Source organism: Nilaparvata lugens, chromosome 3, assembly GCF_014356525.2.
Source record: "Nilaparvata lugens isolate BPH chromosome 3, ASM1435652v1, whole genome shotgun sequence".
NCBI lineage: Eukaryota > Metazoa > Arthropoda > Insecta > Hemiptera > Delphacidae > Nilaparvata > Nilaparvata lugens.
Window position 1 is genome coordinate 36,080,320 of NC_052506.1, and position 20,811 is coordinate 36,101,130.

The window sequence follows — 20,811 nt, forward strand, 5'->3', positions numbered from 1 at the left end:
TAGCATCCCCTCCACACCCCTCCTCACCGTCAACCTGCTCTAATTAGCCAGGATTATTCTGTAAATATTCATAGTTGTTGTTGTCGGAGCAGCTCTGGGTTGGGAAAGCCGTTGCGTCGATTTTTCGTCGCCGCATTAAGCAATTCCTAGTCTCAGGACGATATGGGATGCCCTGGCACTAACACTTCGCGGATGAACGAATTTCAATTAACAAGTCATGGCTACCGCCCGGGCGCGGTTTTTTGAATTATTCTTTCTTCTCCCGTAGTGCCTACTCCTCGATCAATAAGGATTATTTGCCTAGCAATGAATTGAATTGATTCAAAACTATCGTAGCTTCAAAGATGAAAACAGAAAGTGACGATAGAAAGATGAAGACAAGGAATATCAAGTTCATGCTTGACACAAAGTTCTAACACTTTATCATTTTATTTTTCCCAATTCTTATCCCCACTTCCATTTTCCATTGTTAAGAGGTTTTGCAGCTTGGCAAATGATGCTAAAATACAAGTACAATTGAAATTTATCCATCATTGAAACGGTACAAGGTAACAAGGGATTAATTCTCGATATGAATTTACAAATATCATGAAGAGGACTCTTCACAGGTGCACACTGCACTTATCTATGAATCCAAAAAGCTGAACATAATTATGATGTGAACTGTCATTTTGAGCAATCACTCGTTTGAATGCGTCCCTGTATTGGTCCCATTCACATACGTATTCTCATCCATCACACAATCTCACACTATCCTTCCAGGCGCGAACTTCCAAGTGAAGTTCCTGGCTTATTAATAGTTATTACTGTAGTTGCAGAGATAAGAATCATGACCTTGGAATTTGAATGAACAAATCCAAAGATCTAATTAATCTTCAAAATTTAGCAAGCTTTAACAATTTTCCGGGTTGGGTGTGTCGAACCGAGGGGGAGGTCCCCGGACTACTACCCCGATCGCTCACCCCCGGTCAGAGTCCTGAATTAACGCCTGAATCCTTCAGGAATTTTCAAGGTGATGGGTGGAACTCCTAATTCATAATTGAAAGAATAGATAATTTTCTGGACGTCCAATATGAAATGAGAAAGAGAGCAAACCTCTTCAGAAATGAACTATTTACCACAGAATGTGTACATCACCAGTTAGATAAATACTGTATGTCAAAATGTCTTAATATGTTATTTTGCTATTAATGACTATCGAAGATGGAAAAGAGAAGGCTGGACAAATACGGGTATTGACCTCAGCCTGTGCATTTGACCTCATATATGTTTCAGCTTGGTACTTGCACAGAGTTGAAATAATAATGATCTTTTCTCTGTGGTACTTGGTACTCCTAACTTATCCTAGCTCTCTTATCAATTACAAGGAATCAGGTCTTTCTCCACTGCACAATATGCCATCCATCGTCTTTCATATAATGCTATTGAAAAAATTTTCACCTCTTGCTGGTGATACCTAAGACAGAAAGTAGAAGAAAGGAAAAAATATATAGTATTAGGTACAGATTAAGTAGAAACTGTTCATTTTAAAAGCTGAATAACTGTCATTGTTAATATTTATCACCTCTATCGCTCTATAATCCTGGTAATTAGGAGCTTCGGAAGCTACTCAAAATAGTTGGACCAAGATCATCATGTGTGATCCAGAACATGATAGCCTACTTAATAGAAAGGTTGTACCAATATAATTTGGAATTCTGCTATATAGTTAGCCAAAGAGATGTATCAACATCAGGCCTACAGCTAGGAAGTAAACAACATACACTCATACTGAACTGTAAACTGAAACTGATTGATCTGCTGCTCGTGTAATATACTGTAATAGTAAAGCCCCACTTGTTATTGCGTGGGAAATTTTGTAGCTGTGAGAGCGTGGAAGGTTGGCAACAGTGGCTGACAAGCACGGCACGGTGAACGAGAAGGCAGACTGAAGCCGATGTGAGTCTGAGTCAGAGGTTGCGCGTTGCCTGGAACTGTTCGTGTGTGCAAGTCCACTGTTGTTTGTTATTGTGTTTGTTGTGAAAGATATCTATGTGAACTTGACCGGTGGGGCAGGGGGCACCGAATAAGTATTTGACGGCGCTTGGGTCTGTCTCCCAGCGCTGGGGTTTGTGACGCATTCTAGCTGTTCAAATACAGTGCTTGAGGTGTTTTTTATTGTGTGCTGTTGGATTTGAGGCTTCTTCGGCTTGACTGACAAACGGTAAGTGACGCCTTTGAGCTCTTCCATGCGATTGACCATATGCGTTTTCGATGCAGTTTTACTAGCTCTAAAATCGTATTCACAAACTTCTTTCATAAAATTTGAGATTATTCAAGAGGGAATTATCAGCTGTCAAAATTTTTGAATGGTCAAGCTTTTTTCAATGGTTGAAGGGGTGAATAAGTGATTTGTAATTTCAGCCTTTTATTCTCTTAATTTCCCAACACCTTCAAATATTCTAAGGCTAGAGAGATGTGACTGGGTAATTCTAGATTTCAGGAATTGAATACGGTAGGTCCACTGAATAACGAGTCTCTTGACAGCAATTGGTTTATCAGCAAGCAAAAAGGTAGGTACGGTTAAATTGAAGTGGTAATCCATATGAATGAGAATCTATCACAGTGTTTCCAATGAACACAGTCTAATTTTCTTTTGCGGGTGGGGAACGTTCAGGTCAATTTAGAGGGACGCTGCACGATTCCAGAGAATGTGGTGAAATTTTCAGAATGTTTCAATTTCATAAACATATTAGGCCTATTAAACATTTAGCCTATTTTAGGAGACTCTCTCTAAAAATATAATGTTTATGGTTTATAGCTCTTCTTATCCATTCATCACAAAAAGAGACAATGACTAATTACCATCTTATATAACTGGTTGCTTATTTTCGTAAAATTACGGTTTTAGCCTAGGACTAGTATGGTGTGCTCGTAGTGATACTATTATGCCTTTATTAATAATAATAAGTCATTCGCTTTTATGATTTCCCTGAAATATTCCAACAACAGCTGCTGGTGATTAGGACATTTTGAGCGGAAATTGAAAGGCATATCAGAGTGGTTTCAGCTAAAACGTTCTCCCACGTGAACTGCCTGCGGTCAAGGCTTGAATTTCTCCGTGGCTGTGCTTGAGACGGGAGAAGGGACTCACAGTTTTTGTGTGTTGGGCGTTGAGAGGTCTCCAGTCGATATACCTTGTGGACTTCCTTAGTCCTGTGAATAGAAAGGGTTGTCGGATTTTCTTGTATCAATTCAACCCAAGCAATTCAAATTTCAGTTCACTTTTTGTTTGAGAATGCTTATGATTTATTAATAGTCATTCATTGACAGAGACAATTGAGCCTAATGTACATTATCACAAATATTAGAAAACCATTATCACAATGTCATGTACTGTACTACATTCAGATTCACTTCAACCTGGCAGCATATTCACATAAATAACATCAATGCTTCTCATTCAAACAGTGCTGACAGTAAAAAGTGAATCTCACCATTGCTTAAATTGATTAATTCTTTCAAGTTCACAAGTTTATCAATTTATCATTATGAAGAACTGAAAACGAAAAATTGTGGATCTGTTAATAGACTAATATCTCAATTACGGTCCTTTACTGAATAAATCGGCCTCATCTTTCCCAAAGCTTATAAAACACAGCTACTTATCTTGTTTATAAAATGTTGAAATATTGTTCGAAAAAATAAACGGTAGTTCCGTTACATTATAATAGAACAACACGTTTGATAGCACTTTCTACTGCTGTAATAAATCCTCTTCAGTTCACACTTTATCTTCCTATCAAATCATTGGATAGTAATCAATTTGGATGAATACGGAAGTAGGCCTAAATCATGTGGCACACTATTCCACACTACACACTTTTCCATTATAAATCATGTTTATAAATGACAAAATACCCAATCACATGAAAAAAATAGGATATAATATCAGTAATAATTAACGATATTTTAATAACTTCTTGCTGCCATACCAAAAAGTGCTACGTAAATAATTATGCGAAAATTTCCTTTTCAATTGAGCTTATCATCTATTTTCATCTGACGTTTACTACTAAATTTATTTAAATTTACACACTTTCAAGTGTATTGTTCTGGTCTATGTTTGGTTTATGTTCAACTTGACTTGATAATATGCACCACCTTCTTCAATGATCCATATTCTATCTAGAAATATGCAGTTCTATCATAATATAGTCAATTTAGAAATTGATGGAGAATTTTTATTTTGAAATACTTCCATGAATGAACATGTGCTAACTCACAGGTTAGCACAACAGTGGAGTTTTCAGAAATACAATGTGCCAGGAGGTATTGTAGGTCATAGTGAACCTTTCCCATCTTCTGTTTTCAATTCAATTCAACGCTTGTTTTGTTTCGTTTCTCAGAACTGTGGGACAAAGGAACTGGTCGGCCTCAGTGAAGAAGCCAGGAGTTGCTAGGCAACCGAGCTCAAGCCATAGCAACCAACCCGTCCACCGTCCTCCTAGGTCAGTGCTGGCAATATTCGTCTGTAGAATAAGAAGTGTCTAGTGTTCAATAAAAGTGTTCAACCTCAGCCCGAGTGGTAACAGGGGTCAAGTTCCACCAAATAGATAATTCGTGTGAAACATTGCAGTTTATACTTCATCAGATTAGTTTGGAGATACGGAGAACATCAGGAAGGATTATTCTAGCCGACACAATTACTGAGGTAAATAGCATTTTCAGTCATCTTAGTAAAGTTTTCATTATACAAAAATAACTTTATTTAAACTTACAAATTATTGTTTATTGTATTGTGATGAGATTTGAGTGTAAATCTTCTTCTGAACCAAATTTTCATACAGGTATATAATTCGTACAGGTATCCGGTGAATATAGAATCAGTACAAAATTTTATGAATGTGCACAATGAAAAACGATCCTATATGTATCCTGAGTGAAGTATTTCCAGTGAAGTATTACTCACATAAATATGTAAGTATTTCCAGTGAAGAAAAATGTTTGGGCGAAAACGAGACATGGATGAAATTGACTGATGCTGAATCAATAACTATAATAATTTAGAATGGAGTTCTAAATTGAATGTGAGTTTCTTTATAAAATATAATAACTACGAAATTAATACCTTGACCAAAACACTTGAATACGGAAACCATGTTATAATGTTTGTGTAACACTCTGAAGAATAGACTGCACTGACCGTTTCACTTGGAAGTGCAATCCAAGTAGTTGCTTCAACTTGGTTTTGTTCACTGCTAACCATGCAACGGCGTGACTCGTGATGCTAGTTCCATCTGTAGCCTCAAGGCATGTCGAGTATAACTCTGTATCTGTTGCAAGTATCTCAGCGAAAGGGAACAATAATATTTTTGTTCTACGTTGAAGCGCACGAACGATTATCTTGCAGGATCTGGAGCTCAACTGTGAGTATTCGACGATTCGCAGAACAATACAACGTAACAGAGTTGCATAGATGTATGCTAGTTCATGATGAATTATATATCTGTAGTAGCCTACTGTATTTCTGATATATCTGTTTTCTCTACCGACTGTATTGTGAGGAGCCTCTAACGATATATATTTTGTTGCCACTGTATTTTTACACAGTCTCTGCAAATTGGACCTATATCTATCTGGGCCTATATCTATAATTGAACCTATCTGCCGTGATTGCCGAACTGTAGCCTGTGCCAAATATTATATATTATGTGTTCCTAGTTGAATATATTAAATCTCTGCTGAATATATCTGTGAGGAATATTTCTTTGTTGTATGTAGGATTATGTCTGTATATGACACTCAAATGCCCCAGTATAGCTGAAGTGTAGAAACACGGCTGGAACGCAACGCAATGTGACCTTTCAACTCAAGTGTCTTGTGTAACCGCTGGCTCGTGCTGTGATGCATTGTAGCCTGGCAACTCTGAACTCCCTCCCACTCGCTCAATTGCAGCCACTACCGATTGCAATACACTGACTGACCAATTTAAAAAATGAGGTTGCCTTCATTATCAGTATTGTTAATTTGTTGTTACAATATATTCGACTGTTCGTTTTTTTTAATTTTTTTTTTGAAAAGTGTGTTGTGATCCTCGAGTATTTATTGTGTGAAATTGTTACGACCTCTTGATCCTGTGGATCAAAGTTGCAAAAGCCGAACAGGAGGGGGAAACAATGAGGATAGAAAACTTGAAAAAATATAGGGGAAGAGAAATAATGTGTGAGAAAACATAGAAACAGGAATAGAGAAGGTGGAACGCTTTGGATTATAAATAGAGGTTGAAAGAAGGTTGAAAAGAAAACAGGAGAGAGTGTTGGGAAAGAGCAAACTAATGTAGGATTATGAAGAAGTAGTTGACAAAAGGAAAAAATGGTGAAAGTGGAGAATGAATAGAACATTAGAAGATCAAAACAAGAGAGGGAGAAGTGAAAAAAAGAAGAATAAGAGGGAGGAGCAAATATTTAGAACAAAATATTGAGAAGGCAAAAACAAGAGAGAGAAGCGAATGGAGAATTACAAGGAGGAACAAGAGGTAGGCTAATGATAGATAAGAACATAGAATTTACAGGTAATAATAATATAACAAATAAAAACGAAAATTTAACAATGAGAAGATGAATACAGTAATAAAAGTGTGAGGTAGAAGGATAAGGGACGAATGAGAGAATAGAGATGGAGAAGTGGTTGCGGTAAGACGAGGGAAAATAAGAAAATCAGGAGAGGTAGACCAAAAATAACGGCAACAGTGTAAAAATAATGATTTTTTTTGGAATGCACAATCCAGTGTGAGTGAACCATGCATAAGGAAAATTCCTAGCAGAACTTCACGTGGTATGTGGGTCTACCCTTTATTGCACGTAATTTGTTATGTGAATGAGTGAGTGCGTGTTCCGAGATCGTTAGGCCTAGTAATTTCGAAACACGTTGTTGTTGCATTTCCCTTGAAATTAGGGATGGTATTAATTTGATTGAAGGCTGTTGTCCAAAGACATATTTGATCGTTGTTATAAGGCTGGAATGTAAGAATAAATGCTGATATAAATATATTACTGAGATGTAAATAGATAAAATCTATGAAATGAAACCTACTACAATAGGCCTACTTAGTGTTGATGAAGTTTTGTTGTTGAATGCTATTGGAAATGATTGCACTGTTAAATGCAGCTCAATAATCTTGTTTCGTGAGAGAATATTATTTATTGGTCTCGCTTGTGATTATTAGAACACTGTTGAAAGCTTCTTCATTTCGAGTTCACAGTTCCTATATAAAGCACTCAACCCATCTCTTCTACGATATTTCAAGATACCGTCCATTAAAGTTTCAAAACCAATTTTCGTTATTATGGAACGTTTCACACTCAAAACGTCGCTACTGGAACTTTAAGAACGTTACGATTAGAGTTTCCTGTCATTGAATCAGTATCGAAAACCTTGTTTCTCACCGGCTCTCAAATTCAATTCATACCCATTTATATTTTCTTATGGAATCATTCACTGTTAATGGAAATCAGAGCATTTGGTGAACAGAGAGAAGGAGGAAATGATCCACATTTTTTTAATATTTTGAATTTCTTCGTAAGTGTGTCTATAGTGGTATGGCTTTCATTATATTAGTGATATAGAATATTGGTTCCAGAATTTTTTCATCAGGGTTGCCAACAAAGTGGGCTCTTAAACCAATAAATTGAATGACTCTAAGGGCAGTGACACACGAGGCGTTTTTCAGACGAGTCTCCATGGTACGATAGAACAGGAAGTTATACGATTGGCTGATTGGGTTGGCGTATCGATATCAGCCAATCGTAGAGCTTCCTATCCTGTCTTGCCGTGCCGACTCGTTAGAAAAATTGCCTTGTGTGTCTCTGCCTCTATTTCAAACATTAGAATTATTATTCATCTAGTAGATCCATCTGATGGAAGATATTGTCGAGCGATATTATCGAAACAATAAAAAATTATAAATCAAATCAAAATATCATACCAAATCAACTTTATTTTGTACAATAAATTATATGGATCTTCCTCTTGAATCTGATTTCAAATGGCTTTCAACATTAATAATGCTATTAACCTACATTCAAATATAAAAACTGGTATCCTAATATTCATTGAATATTGTTAAAATTATTGATGCAATTGAAAAATTTATACAATAGAACTTTTTAATTTCCTTACTTCATTAGTTACGTTATAGTCAAAGTGATTAACGCAAACGCGATAGTACTCTTAATCTACGAATAAAATGAAATGAATACGGTAGATGAAATGCTAGTAAAACTATTAAATTCATATATACTAAATAGAGTAAAATAATCGAAATTCATTGTAATTATTATTGATGATTATTATTCAAGTGTTCAATCGAATAGAAAATCCCTGATTGAATAAGTCTCAACAAAAAATGCTGCCTTGGCGTAGGATAATTAATTTTTGTTCTCCAGCTTCCAATTGACATTTGAACAATTATTTGAATGTTATTATTTTCGCCAATCCCCGCAGGTTCATACCACGCTACCAGTGTCAGAAAACACGCCCATAAAACCCAGGGAATGGAGTAGATTCTCGGTGTATGTTTGCTTCTAGGGCCCTGCAGCCCTTTTTGGTCCCGTTCTTTGATGGACAGAAATGCTGTTGAGAACCGTTAACGAGAGAAAAGACGTCACAATACTCTCTCGGAATGTCACTCAGCTCCAAGCCAAGCAATAAGCAGCAGCCACTTGTTCAACCTTTCCTGCTGCTTTGCGCTGCAGTCACACTTCTTAGCTCCTTAACGAGGCGAAACATTCTTTTATTTTCGAATAAGTCATGAGTCGTTACAACTCCCCAGGATTCAATTTTGAGATCACCGAAAATTGAATCGGCTCTTCAACAGCCCGACCAGCTGAAAAGTTTGATGGGAGAATTGAGGGAAGAGAACAAAATTCAACCAAATCAGAGTCTGCAACTGTTTTCACGACACATCTATGATACAAGACGCAGTACAGTATATTCAATTGTCATATCATTCCAGCTAGCTACTTAATCTGTCCTGATTCCAATGTGAGAAATTTCATTCAGGTTGTGTTTCCTCAGAGAAGGTTAATGTTTATTTGCTTCTGTATGTAAAGTTTTATTTTGTAGAGGCAATTTTATTCTGGCCGGGTCTATTTCAGTGACTGAAACAGACAGAAAGTTATTTATTAAAAATAAAACTCTTATCAAGTAAATCCCATTAGCTTATCAATGAAAAAACAATATAATTAATCAATCAATAATGAATAGACTAAGCTAAATAACGTTTACGAAAATGGGAGAATGCATGGTGTACAAACCACAGTTGCACATTCTGATTTTAACAGAGTGGAAGGAAGCAATTTTCTGATGCATTCAGAAGCTCAGTGAGACTATTATTACTAAATTCAGTGAATTATTGGACTGCTCTAAAATAGGAATATTAGTGAAGTGGTGCATACAGATTATTCTATAATAAGAACACTGGCCACACACCAGTGAATTCATCGATCAAGGTTGATATTGTGATTTTTTGTAATCTAATGGTCCGGTGTGAACACCGCCTTGTTCGTGGGTTCGAATCCCGCCGATGGCATGGACGTTCAATCATCTCAATTCATAAACTCACTTTTCATTACCCACGCACAAGCAAAACGCTCATGTGGGCAATGAAATTTCGAGAAATTTAAATTCTAATTAATTTGCGGAAATACTTCCTATATATGTATATACTGTATATACAACAGTATATTATTTTGTGAATGGTGAACTGCAAAAGCATTTCTTTTTTAAAAATCAATCATAATTTTTCAAATAACTTATACTACAGAGGATGAAATTTTGTCAGGCGTTAAGGGATGGTGTTATTGATGCAGAAAGAGTTGTCAGGTTAATGAGAAGTATCATTCATGGAGTGAATACTGAAAAGAATTTTAGAGAAAGATGCGTTTTGAAAAAAAAAGTTTCTCTAGAAGGATTATATTATAATAGCATTATTCTTGTAGCAAAGATACATAAAATACATCAACTATGTTTCACTTCGACTATAAGTGCTGTTCTCAACAACAGCAATTTAAATTATCGTAGTAAACTATAATTTGAGGCTGGAGAGCCGCTGCATCCATGACAAGTCCACGAGAAGAAAGGTCGCACCTGATTACAGTTTTGATAATTTGATGTTGAGAATAATCATCTCATCAAGACATGTAGACGTCTATTCGTTGATGGGTGCGCCCTCCTATTACACACTCATCTGCTCGTTTTCGAAGCTCATAACATTTTTCCAGTATGTAGCAGTCAATATTATTTCGGCTCCAGTCTCTTCCACTGCTAAGTGAGTGAGTGTGCCTTCCATTTCCTTCAATTTTCGAGATTAATGCTTTCAATTACCGTGTAAATGGTGAACTGGTGCCGTCTGTGTACGGTATCCCCACCCGTTTCATCCAGTGCTGGCTGGGTTTGCTTTTTCACATACACACGTGCATTTGACTGCTGCTTGATTTATTACCGGCAAATAACGTCCTCAACTGCCCCCTCCCCTCTACCCCCTCCACTGCGCAGCTTTCGTTTCCGGATGAAATATTTCGGTTTGCTCCGAATTCTTGCCGTGTATCCGCTCGGTCCGTTTCCTTGGACAGTCTGAAAAAATTCGCTTTACATTTTTTTTCGCGGTGGCTTTTTTCACTGCAGCCAAATAACGAAGCTGAGCAAACGCTGTTTAGCTCGGTTTGGTTTATTTCTACATGCTTCTCTTACTTCAACGAATATCTCATCGCAGTGGATCAATAAATATGAAATATTAGAAAGTTTGAACTGTCCTGATGGATGAAAATCACTACTCATCCACAACTCACGAAAACATCTTCATCATCCAACAAAATTAAAGAGATTTCAAAATAAGGAAATTTTAAGTTTTCTTCCACCACTTATAAATACTGTCTGAATATATCGTCCAGTGTAAATAGATGGACACAATAGCTCTAAGATGGATACAAGCTCTAAGATTACTTATTTTGGTTGCGGAGTAACTTGTTGTAGGTTTTATTTGAACCTATTTTGGTATATCGGTTCGTGATTCCGAATCTACCTTGTAATTTTCTAGAAACTGGAATAGTTATTTATTATATTTTCTAATGAGAAATATGGGTCGCTCTTTTTCCAATTCATTCCATTTGCTTTCACTTTCAAAAATCAAATCAAAATCAATTTCATTACTGCTATAGCCTTCTGACTTTTTGAATTCAGAACCATCTAGGTTTATCATGGAGCCCAAATGCGTTTAATACGCATTGGATCAATAGTAGATGATTTTAATAATCAATTTGGAATGTTGTTTTGGCACCTGCTGTTTCTGGTTGCTGATTAATATGGCCAACACGAATAGGTGTGACAGGTAGATGCGATGACGCTGACATCTACCAGAGAGCTGATGCTGATCGTTTCCAAATAAGCCCAACTCTATCAGACCTTGGCATGCCACGCGCGCCCGCTCCATTCCTATCCACGTCCTACAACACAGTTCCGTCATATTTGTGTGATATGAGGCCTCCTGAATTACCTACCTGACACTAACATTTAATCAGCTATATTGTAATCGTTAGTAGGGAACCGATTTTGTGCTCATTATAATCAAAATGTTAATTAGTTTACAGTTCCCCAAGTATGAATCCCAAGGATGCCTATTGACTATTGACGATATCACATCTGCATGTGAAGTTTAATTATAACTGATGAAGGTTATTCTCTCGGCAGTTGAAAAATGTCTAAATACACTTATATTAATTTGATATAATAGTTGTTGGGAAGTTGTTAGTGATTAGTTACAGATTTAGAAGAACGCAAGCGAATTGAAAACTACATACGGTAATCGACCTGACCATTCTGCTCGAACCGTAACAATGGTAATAAAGTTTATTTAGACGACTCACCAGTCAACAGAGAAGAACTTCATCTGTTCAGGTTATTTGTAGGGTGTCAGTATACCAATTACCAATATCTTCCTTTTGTTCGTAGCCCAGGGTTAAGATCCACTTTCAGATTTTCATTTAGTTGATTAATTAGGACGATTCCAGGTTGTGAAAAAAATTTGACAGAAAGTTTAATTTCTGCGTGCAAGTGATCAAGATCATCATGATTGAAATAATTGCTCAACTCAACTAAAGTTTTTCATCAAAAATTGCCACTCATAGTTACTACATCAAGTCCATGTATATAAGAAACCTATTTTAATATTGGCCTATTATTATTTATCATGATATAAAATGTAACTTTTATATTTCTGTGGGTAGATGACACAAGTTGATAAGTCACATTTTTGACCATATTGAGTTATGCATATGGTTGTGTTCAGAAAAATTAGATCTATAAGATGGTATAACTAAATATGTTGTACCTTTTTAAATAGCTGAGATATAGACCTTGCTTAAGCCTGATACTGCATTTTCTTCCAAACCCCAAGTTGACAAATATTGATAAGTACATATATCTCAACACTCTTCTACCGGTTTGTATTATAATCCAATTATCAAAAGATGACAAAATTTGATAAGTGTATGTACTGGTAGGCTATTATAAAATCTGAAAATCAATAACCCATATTGAGAACTACATAACCCATACAACTTTGCAAACAGTTCAAGTTTGGTTAACTTGATCAATACTTGTAAATAATATCAATTAATTTTTAAAAAATATATTCAAATTTCTATAAAATCGATTTTAAGATATTCCCTATACTGTTACATTGTGATTTGAAACATTTGGCAGATGGCAAAACATGATATCTCTGACATCACTTGCAAAAATTCTCAATAGTTAATTTAAATAAATTGTTTTATCCCTTGATATTTTCTATTTAAATAGTCGAGGATCAGCTGATTATATTAGTGTAAAATGGGTAAGAAAAAATATTATAGATAATGTTTGCAGCTATGCCAAACTTTCAAATTGCTCTCCTGAAAAGTTTACAAATCATGACTTATCAGCTTGTGTCATCTACCCACAGATTTACTTGTAAAAATTTGAATGGAAAGTTGATTGTTTATTCATTATTCCTCGATTAATAAGAGCACATTCCCGTCTAATTAATCAATTCCCTTGATCGAAACAAATGAATTAGTTTTCACAACAAATTGTGTAATAAAAGACTCTATGTAGTAGGTAATTTATATCCGAAATGGATAGCGTAATAGTTTATATCGCAATAATAGGATATATTACCCAATAAATAGAACAGGTGCGCATAATAGTATTACAGCTAACATAGAAATCAAGAGTTGTTGTCTGCGACCAAGCATTGCATGAGGGACGCATTTAATGCTTCCTTTTGGATGCTTGCATGTGCATCCTACCATATCATTCATTGCTTTTGATGTTTATCTTTAATTCAATCATTAACCATATTCTTTATTCGTCACTTATAAAAATCATGAGGTCTATTAAATCAATTTATCCTTCATATTAATAGGTCAATAGCAAACTGCTGCTTATCAGCTTATTTGTAGAATACTAATCAGTTCCTGAACACTAGCAAAAATATTATCTACTATCGTGGATCGTGGGACGAGACCAACACATTTACTAACAATTCACTAACACATTAACACAATACTAACAAACTACACAATAAACAAACAATACTAACAAAACTTCTGCTACCAAATCTGTTCATTTTAAGATTCTAATCGCTACGCGAATGATCAACTACTAGACTACGTTTTCCAGATTCAGATCAGTCTTTGGACAAATATCAATAATAATTATAAATGAAAGTGAAATTATGAATAGAATTATTCATTTATAGATTGAAACCTACTCTACCGAACAATGCTTGTGTAGGATTAATTAATTCTCAGGTATTAACTGAATTATCATGTCTAAATTTTTCCGTTTCCTAATGATTTAAAACACGCTAATCATCATGAATAAAGAATAAATTATTATTCTGCTAGTCGTTAAATCACTTCACTTTTCATGAATGACACGTTCGTTTGTTGTTAGATAAAATCACTTTTTTCTTTGCAAAAGTTCTGAATTGAATTCTTTTTCTAGTTGGTTTAATCTAATATTACCTATAATATGATTTTTCTTAGCTCACGTCGCGTATGAAACACGCGTTATTCATAAAAACCAATTATTACAAAATTAATGCTGTTCCTCCCCGAGTAATTGTAGTTGATATGGGAAATTGGAAATTCATTTAGGGAGAACCTTATTTTGGGAGACACAGAATGTGTCATCATATTTTACTAACTTCTATCAATTTGGATGAAGCCTTGTGCAGAATTTTATAATATTATGCCGAATAAGAAAGGTGAAAGAGTAAACGAAGAAAACCAAGTACCGATTGGACATTTTTATGCCGATGCTTTTTTTATGAACATTGGATGGGAATGAAAAATCTGTATTCGTGAAGAAATGATGGTGAAGGTATAAGTAATGAATTAGTAATTCAGTGAGTAGTTTGGACTTTTGAATTGCAGTAAAATAAAATGGATTTTCAAATTGTATTAGAATAATGGGATTGCTGAGTTCAGTAATGTTATTTTAACAATTAGGTACTCTGAGCGAAAGTTATTCACATGACTTTCGTTTGTTTTTCTCAAGGTCTTGAATCATAAAACTACTGTCATTCGAGTCCAAATGACCAGTATGCTCGATTCTCCTATTTTTTGTTATTTTGTCGACTAGAAAATGTTGCTATTGTACGTAGTAGCTTGCCTCTCTCTACTTGACAAGCAATGTCTTTGGCGGCAGAAGAAAGAAACTTGGTAACATCAGACCTTATAAGGCGAGTTGGCGTGTCCGGTGTTTGTTCTAGCGTTCGAGGGAACTCGCTTGATGGATGAGTCCAGTGACAGACTCTATGAACGGAAATTTTCTCATCAAGTAAAAACGGTAAAGAAAGAAGTGCAAGAAAAAAGAAGTATAGCTTGCAGACTACAAACTTGACCTCCACTTAGATCTGATGAGCTTTCCAAAGAAGGGTAATCAACCAGAATCGTTTCAACTAATCCTCACTCGTAGTCGTAGTAGATAAAATAGTGCGGACTGCCTGGGCAATGCTAGCTCAGTGGATTGTTGTAATGGGTCTTCTATTCACCTTTCACCTCCTGTAATAATTGGGCAATATTCCCATCCGTCAATTTGTTCGTACTTTTCCTGGTTCTAGAATCTAGTTTGAAATAACTCTCGAAATAGCAAGTGCTGTAGGCTGCTGTTATATTATGAAACATAATTTTTAGTTCTGCTCTAACCTTCAAAGTATCATAATTTCCGAAGTATTGTAGTTCAAATAAGATTCTATGCGCTAAGTCCATTTTTAAAATTGAAATTTGATTTGAAAAATTGTAGATTGTAACAATTGTAAAAAAACATCAGATTTATCATGAGTAATCCGACTCATTTCAAACTGATATTACCACTTTATTATTTATTTTAACGTTCTATCAAACTTAATAATTTCCGAATATTCACTTTTCGATATCAACATATTATTTCATTATCGAAAACAAAAATATAAATAGCAATTAGAGAATGTTAGTAATGTGTTATAATGAGTAGCATTGCACAGTTGTAAGTGCAGCCTTCTGTTAGGTGTCCGCCATAACTTAGTCACTTAGCAGAGCAAACCTACGTCGTTTGCTTTTAGCAAGGTAAATATATATCACTAACGAGGGAATTCATTATGTTCAGCTGCTGTTTCCTCTTGGCCCTTGCTTAACTCCAATTGGTGAACAATAGCACAGCTCTCCTAATCTAGCCAGCCCTTTCCACACTTGTGCTGGTGCATTCAACCCTTCTGTCGACTGTCAATGTGCGCCAGTTGGGATTGTTAGTCCATTTGTGAGAGTTCCATTTTGTCTGACAACTAGACTGACAACAGTGACCGTCCAGGACAAAAGTATACCTTGATTATTGACTTCATTCCACAGTCAAACTTGACTTTATAGAAAACGTATTGCTCTGCCATTGCACAATTTTAGAGTGTAGTTGGTAATTCAGATTTAGATTCATTATCAATCCATCTTTCATGGAGCATTACGCTATAATATCTTATAAATATACAGGATATTATAATGAATGAAGATTGTTCAACGAATGCATATATCATTATATTATAATGGTTGAATGGTAGAACTCAGTTACGTTCAATGAGCGATTTTGAAGTAAAGCAGTCCAGTGAGCGATCCATTGTTTAGAGGTAACAATAAGGATAGGCATACGATATGAATGTAGGAGGACATGGAAGAGCAGCTTTCAGCTTCAAACAGTTTAAATTCATCTCCATTATTGTCTATGAATATATAAATATCTACTGTTTCAACCATCTAGATTTCTTCAAGTGAATTAGTAATACTACTGCAAATAAATAATAATAAAGTGATTGTATAGCGTGTCCTTAGATGAGATGATGATCAACGACGCCCAAGTCCTCCCATTCAAAGCGTCTGCCCATCCTTATTGTTATTCTAGACATCTAGACAATGGATCGCTCACTGGACTACTTTTCCCCTGATCGCTCATTGGACGACACCCTAAAACTCGACTCAGTGTTCAAAAATGTTAACTAGTAAAAGTGTTTACATTATTCGTAGGATATGGATGAGATGTTTCAATCAGAATCGAGGTTTTTTCAAGCCAACATTATTAAGAATTGACATCATAATGATCATAAATCATGTAGTCCTTAGGTGATTTTAGCTTATCCATAGCCCATAATCCTTCTTGAGCTGGGGACACATGTCTCATGCTCGTTCCAATCCCACTCCGATCCGATAACGGATAACAACGGTCTAGAATGGTGCTTGCCACAAATGTCCGTTATCTGATCTGTCCCACCGCCACCCTCCACCGCACCGAAATATTGGACATGAGTAGGATCAGCACGCTGCATCACAGATGTGGCCCCCGCTTTATTCGGTAAATTCTCATCCATAATCTTTGGTTTTACAGCGCTATACACTGAAACGATATTCAACTCGTCAAGTTCACATCCAGCATAAAAGCGAAGGTACGACTTGGAGCGTTTAGTGAAATTCATTATTGGGCCTGTCTGTGGCACAGTCTTCCGTCACACTCTTGTCCTTTGATCTTGCTCAGCTGTTTTGTCTACATGCTCGAGACCTCCTTGCAATGAAATGCAAATTCATGATTGTGTTGTTCGAGGCTGCCGAAACTTATCCGTTCAATCTGTATGCTCACATCACATCAGAAAGGTTGATCCACTCTTGTTCCCCCACCTGCTTTGAGCCTCCATCTTGCTAATAAAGACATGTTCAGGTCTTGTTCTGAAACAAGTCATCAGCAACGGTGAAGACACACTTCAACAATTCTAATTTCAGACTGAGCCACATTTCTAGATCGTTTCCAGTGATATTAATTCTGTTGAGAAGTGGATGTAGGATTAACATTGCCTAGAAGGCATACAAATAGAATAACATACGAGAGAGTACTACTGAATGTGATTTTAATTTTCCTTGATTTTATCTTGATTCTAATTCTGAATGCATTATCAACTAATCACTTATAATGTGGATTGTGATTTGGATGCAAAATTTATAATAACACATTTTATTATATCTGCTGTGCTTTTCACATCTTTCCAAATTCATTCACCACATTAAAATCCACATTGGAACTGTTTTTGTTTTAAACAGAAAAAAGTTGAGACCCAGTGTTCCAAATTTAATTTTACTTATTTATTATTCACAATGGAGACCACGGGTTTCCCCAAATATGTCTCCTTGACAATAAAAATTGTACAGATACAAATGATAAAAGAAAAAGTATGATAAAAATAATATGAACTTATTCAATAATAACTAATACAAACAACAAAAATACCACCTAATTCAAAATACAAAGATTTCAAATACTTATGAAAAAAGTAAAAATAAAACAAATTGAGAATTCAAAACTTATAAAAATTGAAGAATATAATAACAAAAATTCTATCAATAGAATAAATAACATTCATAACTGAACGACGTCCCAAACCATATGCACATCCACACTTACATACCAACTATTTATTTGATCAGATCATGCTTACACAAGATTATCAGCCAAGAAATATAACGCCTTCCGAAATTTAGCGCGAGAAAACCAGAAGACATCTAGGCGCCGAGATAAACTGTTATGAGTTCTTTGTATCCTATTAAGAGGGGAGTCGTAATTTCTAAGTGTTCTGGATCGAGGAACCGAAAAAAAATCTCAGAGCGCCGAGTGACTGGTGAAATATATGTATTCATTTTGGAGAGTAAATATGGTGAATCAATTTCATTATTTAAGATTCCAAAGTGGAAAATAAGCGCTCTAACATTAGTAACGCCTTACTTTCAAGGATGTCACATGGAATAAACTTCTTAATGACTCTGTTGGGAAGTCAAATGGACAAAACTGATTGAATTTTTGAAGTACATCAATCGAAAAAATTTATTCTGTAACCGTTCCAGAGTACTTATTCTATCCACATGGTATGGATTCCATATCTCGGATGAATACTCAAGCAGACTTCTCACCAGTGACTTATGAATCAAAATCAAGGAGGTCACATCATTAAATGTCGAACTGGTTCTAAGGATGACGCCCATTTGTTGATTAGCTCTAGAAGCCATTGAATCAATATGCAAGATGAATGATAAGTCTGAAGCAAACTCAACTCTAAGGGCTTTGAAGTGCATCATGGCAATGGCCTATCGTTTATGTAGTATTAATTTATCTGGCGATTAAAACTTAGGAATTTGCATTTTGGAACATTTATTTTTAGTTCATTAACTTCACACCAATGGGGAAAATTGTCAATATCACCCTGCAATGCAAGTCTATCATCCACATTCCTGATCTCCTTATACAATTTAAGATCATCTGCATACATTAGGCAGGAGGAATTTTTAATAATAGAAGCGACATAATTTATGTACAAAAGGAACAAAAGGGGCCCAACATTGGAACCCTGAGGCACCCCTGATGCACACTCGAACAATCTAGATTTAATTTTTTAATTTTAACATATTGCATTCTTGATTGCAAATAACTCTGCAGAAGGCTCACTAAATTATTACTGAAACCCATCTGCCCAATCTTCCTCAACAATAGCCTATGAATAATAGTATCGAAAGCCTTGGACAAGTCGGTATAGATTACATCAACACGGCCTCCTCCATCCAATACGTGTGATATTTTATTACTGAAAGTCATTAGGTTGGTTACCGTTGAGCGACCTGGCAAGAATCCATGTTGTTCATCCGATATGGTACTCTTGACAAGCTAGATCTTAAGGCACCTATAGCGGTCATAATCTCATTAACTGGTATTGAACCTACACTAACATTCAAACCTGGGCTCCCAGACGCCTCCGGCTCCCTCTCGTGCCTTTCAGAAGCGATTGGCGTATCAGCCTCATATACAGACTGAAAATATGTCGCGAAACCCTCGATAATGTTTGTACCACTTAAGAACTCCCCATTCAGCGTCATGGACGATTCAACAAATGACGTCTTTCTTACAGAATTAACGTAATTCCAAAATAAATTAACATTTTTCCCTATGCCCGCCTGAACACTCTGGATATAATTATCATATGCGACGGAGATTCGAGCTTTGAGAGATGCTCGCAGTGTTCTAAAAAGCTCATGATGGTAAGGTGAGGTTCTTCTTTTCCGTGAACTCCTATTTTTAATTTTCAAGTCTCATATTATATCACATGTGAACCACGGAGTATATTTACTATTTTGATTTTTAATTCTTACTTTTGGAATGCATTCATCCAAACAACCATAAAGAATTTTATAGAGTTCATCCACAGCACTATCAACATCAGCACAGCCGAATAGAGAATCCCAAAAATAGTCTCTCAGCTGACAATACAATCTGAAAAAATCTCCTCTTGCAAAGTCATAACGGAATTCTTGTGAGTCATCCAGAGTAACTTCGGAAGAGGATACAATATGAGGCCTCTACACACAATGCAGGATGATGACCATCCTCAGGGAGGAGGGGATCGTCATTTTTTGCTATATAGAAATGGCATAATTTTGAAACCTTATCAGGTTGTAGATAATAAGTGCATAGAGATTGATCCAGTTGGAAACTATTGAATAAAGTTGATGAATATCACGTTCAATGATTGAAAATGAAAATGAGGACTAATATTTGTATCCTAAAAAAGATGTGAGCGTGTTACTTGATGTTGTTTTGTTGATAAGTTTTTGTGATGACATACTCAGTTTGAGAGGAAAAACAGGAACGTAGTTGCAAATGAAGAAGAGGCGTTTGGCATTGCTCCCAGTAGGCTGAGCATATATTTATTTTGTTGGAAGTCTGACAAATTGTGTACAAAGCTCTCCCGCTTAAGTTTCATTACCTCTCGATTTCTTGTTTCCAGGTCACACTTGACCTGTTTTTTATTGCAAGCCGCTGAGAGTCGTTATAAAAGAAATTAAAATTCATACTTTCTTTCCCTCCAACATTTGAGATAACCCTAATCTGCATTACCAGTTCTCCAAGTATTCACAGTCCATTATTAGGTTTCTTGCTTCTCTCGATCACTTTCTTCAGTTCTCTATAGAATAATTATTCCCCCTAGTTCCGATAATATAGAAATCTAGACTACGTCTGCATCGATTAGAACACATTTGTAGTTGGTAGGACTATTTATGTTTATTTTGCCGGAACTTAATTTATTGATTGATTGACTTGCGTAAGCGGAATATCAACAATGTCATTTCAAGTGAACCGTGACGTTCATTGTGATGTCTAGTATACGGGCAAGCTATTTCCGAACTAACATATTCTTCAATATCGTTGATGATAACGGAACCAGACATAATTTTC

The 20,811-nt window shown here is 35.8% G+C and overlaps 1 protein-coding gene across 2 annotated transcripts in view; it reads left to right on the forward strand.

Annotated features, from left to right (window-relative positions):
- Nucleotides 1-1,918: 1,918 nt before the first annotated feature.
- The window catches only part of LOC111059742, a 347,934-nt gene continuing 329,041 nt past the window's right edge, over nucleotides 1,919-20,811 (forward strand). For both annotated transcript variants that reach the window (XM_039423651.1, XM_039423652.1), the window contains exons 1-2: nucleotides 1,919-2,203; nucleotides 4,389-4,693. The gene's annotated coding sequence lies outside the window, so the exon portion shown is untranslated. The remainder of the gene's footprint in view (nucleotides 2,204-4,388; nucleotides 4,694-20,811) is intronic.